The following is a 6,305-nucleotide window of genomic DNA, read 5'->3' on the forward strand; positions in this document are numbered from 1 at the left end:
GGCTTGCAGTGCGTCACTATGCTGTAATTTGGAACACACCTCTGCTGTGGGTTGCTTGGTGTTGGTTTCATCCAGACATCAGGACCCTGAGACAAGTAAAAAAAAATTAACTAGGTTATCTCCCTTCTTATCGCTACAGATTAGGCTCTGTTCATCTTCAGACTACTTTCTAATGACAAACCTTTGAGCAGGAATTAAAAATGAGTCAATAAAGAGTTCAAATTTGTCACTGAAACAGTATCTCAATGACAATTATTCACAAGAGACAAAAAAAGCATCATACAGGTAAAATCTTGAAAATGGGTTTCATGAATGATTAATATAAGGTCTAAAAATGTAGCCTGCCAAATTAGAGTAAAAAAGTGAACATAGAAAAGATGTGTGTTAAATTTATAAAAAAGTGGAGTTGCTACAGACCAAACGTGCCTGACATTCCAATAAAAAGGAAAAAGCTGAGTCAGCTCTGCCCACAAATAGACAGCTAAGTCTGCCAGACATAGCTAGCTCCACAGAGGCCAGCTCCTAGCCCGTGCTGCAACTCCACCTGCCCCACAGCGCGTGCTTTCCTTCGCCGGGGCAGCTCTCGGGCGGGCAGCGTGCTTGCTGATGACTGCTGCGAGGAGGCAGCTTGGTAAAGGGTTGTTACAGCAGCAGTGCAGCATGTTGGGTGGGAAGGGCAGGACTCATGCCGCCGTGCCCCATGGCGCAGGCAGTACTGTAGTCATAGCAATGCTGAGGCGCACACAGGAATGAATATCATGTACTAAGTGACAGCTACATTCCCCTCCAAACACACACACACCTTCTGTGGTTTTGAGACATACATGTAGATATGCGGCTACAGATCCTATTGAGTATCTGACCTGGACTAGACCAGTGTTAGCCTAAAATACCAGCTTAGAAAAGATGTTAAGCGTGAGAAAAAGTGCTTGGGTTTTGTAAAGGTCCCAGAATGTATGGCAAACTATTTTGGGGCTTTTCTACACAGGAATTTTCAGAATAGCTAACACGTGCTAGTTAAGTATGTGAATTTAGAATATTAAGCTACATAGCTCCCTATGGGAACACTGGACATTCTTGTTCAGAATTAAAGTAAACTTAATTTGATTTGCTTTAATCCATTAGCCAAGTAAATTAAGCTAAATGGAAATAACATTAATTGTGAATGAGAACATCTACACAAGGCTTTAATACGGTTTAGCTAATCTACTTTAGAGCTAATTTGGATGAATTTTCTTGAGTCTCCAAGTAGACAACTGTTTAAGGCTAGAGCCTGTAAAGACTGCAGATCCTGTAGTCCTATCTTTAAGGTGCCTGGCTTGTGGCGTGGACCTCTGTGTCGGGTAATTTGGCTCCCTGCACACTTTGTACACACAGTTCCAAGAAGACAAGCAAAAGGACACGTTGAACTAGCCCCTGGCACAAGGAGCACTGAGTCATGCAAAGTACTGCCCTCGCTGGAGCTTATGTGCTTCCTTCATGGCTTCAGAAGAATGTTTTTATAACATTGGGATTTAGAGCCTGAAGTCCTCTTTTGCACGTGAGCACCTTCTGTATTTCCTTTGAAGAAGAGCGTAAAGCTCAGCCTCTTTAGATCATGGTGGGAGTGTCACCTACCCTTTACATACTGTGCTGGCTAGCAGCTAAGCAGTTTCATCCACACAGCAGGGAATCTGAACTTCTTCAGCCTCAGAGGTTCAAGCAGATATATCCCAGGACCAAGTGTCTGCTGCAGTCAAAGTATTAGCTAGGACACTTCCTTCCCTGCTGCCTCCGAGCGCAGCAGAGTGCAAAGCGAGACTGGGAAATGGCAGCATGACCTTGAGGCCTATTGCGCAGGGCACGTACTGGTGATGGTTCTGGCTCCCATGACTGTTCCTGTATTTCACACTAAGCAGTTATTTGATAATGTTTTTTAAAGAGAAAGTGGTCACAACTGCTTTCTGCAGGAAGCCTCACCCTTTGGATGGGCACTGATGATGATTTCAGAGCAGTCCAGAGCAGTCCAGAGTCCCCCAGCTTCCTTGTCAGGCCTTCAGCACACAACTCCCCAGTCTGTCGTCTGCTCAGACTGCAAGGACAGAGAAAATCCCTTCCTTCTTCCTGTCTTCCCGCTCTAACAAGTTCTCGTCAGGCTTTTCTTGCCGCCTGGGTGCACGGAGCATTGTTCCACCACGCAGAGCTTACCCTGTATCTGGCTGCTATTGTCAGCAGTCACATTTCTCTCCTCCCCGCCCCCAGGCATGGGGACGCGTGTTGCTCAACTCCTCTGGCCAAACGCACTTCAGCTATGGTTCAAAGTGTGAGCAATGGATTCTCAAACTACGACGTGTTCGTTCACCAGGCATGCTTCATCACTGTGTATGCTTTGGGAGTACGGACACCTGAGCCTGGAAAATTAACTATTTGCAAGACCAAATAATTGTTGTTGCTTACGTCCACCTGGAAGAAAAGACAGGCAGAATGGGAAAATGGCGCAAGCAACCAAGCCACTGCAGATTGAGCCACATTTCTATTCAGGGTTTAACCTGCACCATTTCAATCTCATCTTCCATCTGACTTTCATACCCCTCAAAATTCAGTTTAAAAGCACGCTGACACATTGTTTCGCTTAATCAGAGCATCGAGCTAGCACATTTTACCCAACAACTTTTGAATATATGTTGCTTACAGAACAGTTCAAACTATCTCAGAGTAACTTTGTCTGTGTTTTTATTATAAAGTGAGTCCCAGGGAGACAGTGGGAAGATGAAAAAAAAAAAAAAGAAAAAGAAAACGTGTACATAAATTTTTGAAATTAAAGACTCTGCTAAAGAAAGTAATTGAACTTGGGTAGACAGACTTTCCTTAGTGTCTACATTCAGCCTTGGATGAATTGAAGTGGATGGACTGTGCTTCTGTGTATAGCTACATGCAGATACAAGAACACAACGTGGACCTGGCACAACAGTCTGACAGCACAGACTTTCTCCTGTGATACAGGCTTTCTTTTACAGATTCTGGACAACAAGATATTTGTTTGCACTTCAGGCTCTCAACAACTATTTTTCTTATAATTGTATGAAGTTAATCTACCAATGATAGATAAAAATTGGCACAAAATGGACATGGCAGAATTTGAAACAGCAGCATGGTCCTCAATTTCTTTGGTTTAACAACTAGAGTAGTCTTCCTGTCTGCAACATTTCTTTGAGCAAAGCAAAATGACAGAAATTGAATATGGCAGAATTCTTCCAGGAGGACACTGCAGGAGCCTAATGCTTTTGATTTTGCAAGTGAAATTTTGCAACACTGCTAGTACATTTGCTACTACATTAGAATGTCTGACAAACTGAAACTGGCATTTGTGGCCCCTCATCACCTGAAGAGGCTTTGTGGTGACAGGGCTGGTTATGATACTCTTCCAGAAAAAGAGAGATACAGATGAGAACCCTTTGAGCCCGTACAAGGAACTGACCCTGGCCTCCTACAATTCTGATTTGTGAGTTAGTGCTTAAAAAAGGGGGTAGGGGTGCCTACTTTTCTCATACAATTTTTAATGAAAAAACAGACCTTTTTTTTTCCCCCAAAAAGGAAAATCTTAAAAAAAAACCATGAAGAAAACTAATACCAGGTGTGAGAAATATAGCCAATCTAACTCATTATGAATGAAACTTTATACTACCTCATATATTTCTTTTTATTATGTGTGTATTTGTGTTATTCTCCTCACACACAGCATTTTTTGTCAATAAAAAAATAGCTGTCAATGTCAATTATGCAGATCAAAAGAGAAAAAAGACTGAAATTAAAAATTCCTGATTTTATCTTCTGACAGAAAATGTTTGCTCCTTGGAAAATGCTATTTAAAAATAAAAACATTGAAAAAAATGTTCCTTCAGATTCTTTTTTTTATATAATTTCATATTCCCTAAAATAGAAGGAGTAAATTTTTATTAAAGTTATAGAAAAGCTCTTTTTGACAGGGATCTTTAAAATTTTGGAGCTTAGATTAAACTATAAATTAGAAAAAGGAAACTATAAATTAGAAAAGGAAATCACTATAGACTGAATGTTGCCAGGATTGACAAAAGGATGTAATTTAGACTCACAGAGCCTGATATTCCTCCTAGCAGAGTCAGGTGAAATAAATTACCCTTGATTTCAAAGAGGAACAAAATTAAGTGCTTAGTCTTAAAAGTAGTTGCAAAGTGTCAAGTCTATCAGAAAGTCAGTACTGGAAATGTCTTTTAACTTTAGAAAATTAGAATTTTTTTTACTATATCTAACAGTATTTTGTATTGAAATTAATTGAATGCATGCCTGAGCTCTGCCACTGACTGCAAGTCTGAAATATGCTGAAATTACATCACTTGTATAATTACACAATTCATGTTTTAATGCATAGTAGCTAGTATACTGTATTGTATTACATTGAAAAATTACTAAACTACAAAAACAGTACCTCAAAAATTAGGAAATGTCAGAATTAAAGTAGACCAGGCAACTTATTTTAGCTTCTTTGTGAATATATCTCATGAATGGGCTCCAATCACACAATCAGATATGATTTTTCTTTTTTTCCTTCATCCCTTTCAGTCCACTGAATGAATAGTAACAGAGTGAGCCCTCTCCAGAGGCTTGTTTTGCTTCATTGCTCTACACATGGCCCCACGCTTTATTTCCCAAATAATATTCATGCCTCCTTTGTAAGACAGAGTATTAATTTCCTTATGAGTGTTTTTTTTTTTTTTTAACCTTAATAATGCAATGTCTGAAAACTCTGTTTAAGGAGTTTATAGTCACAACATTCCAGCAAGATGAGCTGGTTTTATTATTCCCCTTTTGCATCTGATAGATTAGAAGTGTGCTATAATATGTGGTGGTCAACTTAAAATAATGAATTCCTACTTTTTTCAGAGAACTTTGCATTTTGTAGCTGTTCAAAGCAGAACTTCCGTAGCCTTCACCAAAACTGTGAATGTCCAGTACTTCTTCAAATTGGGTACTGAGTCTTAACTCAAGCCTACATAAAATGAAGAGTATGCTCTTAATGCAAATTATTTATTTTGTGTGGCTTATACTGCACAGAAGAACTTGGGTAGAGGCAGGGACAGACTCTAGCTCTCTGAGCACCACTCAACAGGCTGATCGAGATCCCTCTGGTCTGTACACTGCCCTTCTTTCTCGCTAGGTACAGTCCAGCTGATGCAGTAAATGAAGTAAGGATTACACAGACAACACCCTCACTGACAAATGCTAGTTAACTAGTAGACCTCTGTATAGCCTGTGCACTGAAGCAGGCAGGGAATTGGTGGAAAAACAGTATGTGACCATGTATCATGATATGCCTTGATATGGTAGTTATACCAGCAACTTTAATTCTGAGATTTCCTAGCTTTTTTAACTAAACAGTCAACCTTAGTATTCTTTAACACCATCTCTCCTTGTGCATAACTTCCTAAATCAATTCGCTCTTCCCTTGCTCCCCCGCCAAAATACCCAGATAATACAGCACAAGGAGCTCTGCTGACACCCATAAAACTACATCACAGAGCTGCATTACACTGTCTCCGCCAGTCCTTAAATCTACAGTTCATCAGCAAGTTTAATACCTTTTAGCTGCCATACCAGACCTTTGATCCTTGAGCAAAGAAAGCAATCGATAATGAAACAAAAAGTTGCCATCCTTACCACTAGAGGAATTTAAGTTATCCATTTTGCATCATTTATTAGAGCTATTTAGTGACAGCAAAAGGACACTGATGCTTTGGAAGCCCAAGGTCTAGTCCGATATTAGAGGAACAGGCTTTTGTAGTCAAAGGGTCTCTGTTCCAGCCCTTTTCTGATCTTTGTCCCCATGCGGTCCTCCTCCTTGTTTCAGCTGTCAGTCCCCACTTCAGACAGCTTGTTCTTTCCTCTCATGGCTATGTAGAAACAGGAGCAACACCAGGACCTACAGAGAGCTTCTTTGCTCAGTTTCTGGTCTGGGAGGTTCTGCCACTTCTGGACGAAGGGAAAAACAATTACAGAAAAATCTCACCTAGCTGCAGCTGATCAAGACCAGAACCTGCCTGCAGCAAACAGAAGCTACAGAAAATTTATACATCAAACTTCAGCACAGTAGGGCTGGAGAAGCTGTAGTTTAACTTGGAAGTACTTGGAAGTAACTTAGAAGAATTTTCATGGGAAGTGCAGGAGGCATATCACAGGATGCAAAAGGTAAAAATTCTGCCAGATTTCAAGTCCTTGTTCCAAAGTATGAAAGAACTAGAGCTTTTCAACACAACCATTTAAAGAATTTAAGAAAAAAAAACAAAACATAT

Source organism: Apteryx mantelli, chromosome Z (assembly GCF_036417845.1).
Source record: "Apteryx mantelli isolate bAptMan1 chromosome Z, bAptMan1.hap1, whole genome shotgun sequence".
Lineage (NCBI taxonomy): Eukaryota > Metazoa > Chordata > Aves > Apterygiformes > Apterygidae > Apteryx > Apteryx mantelli.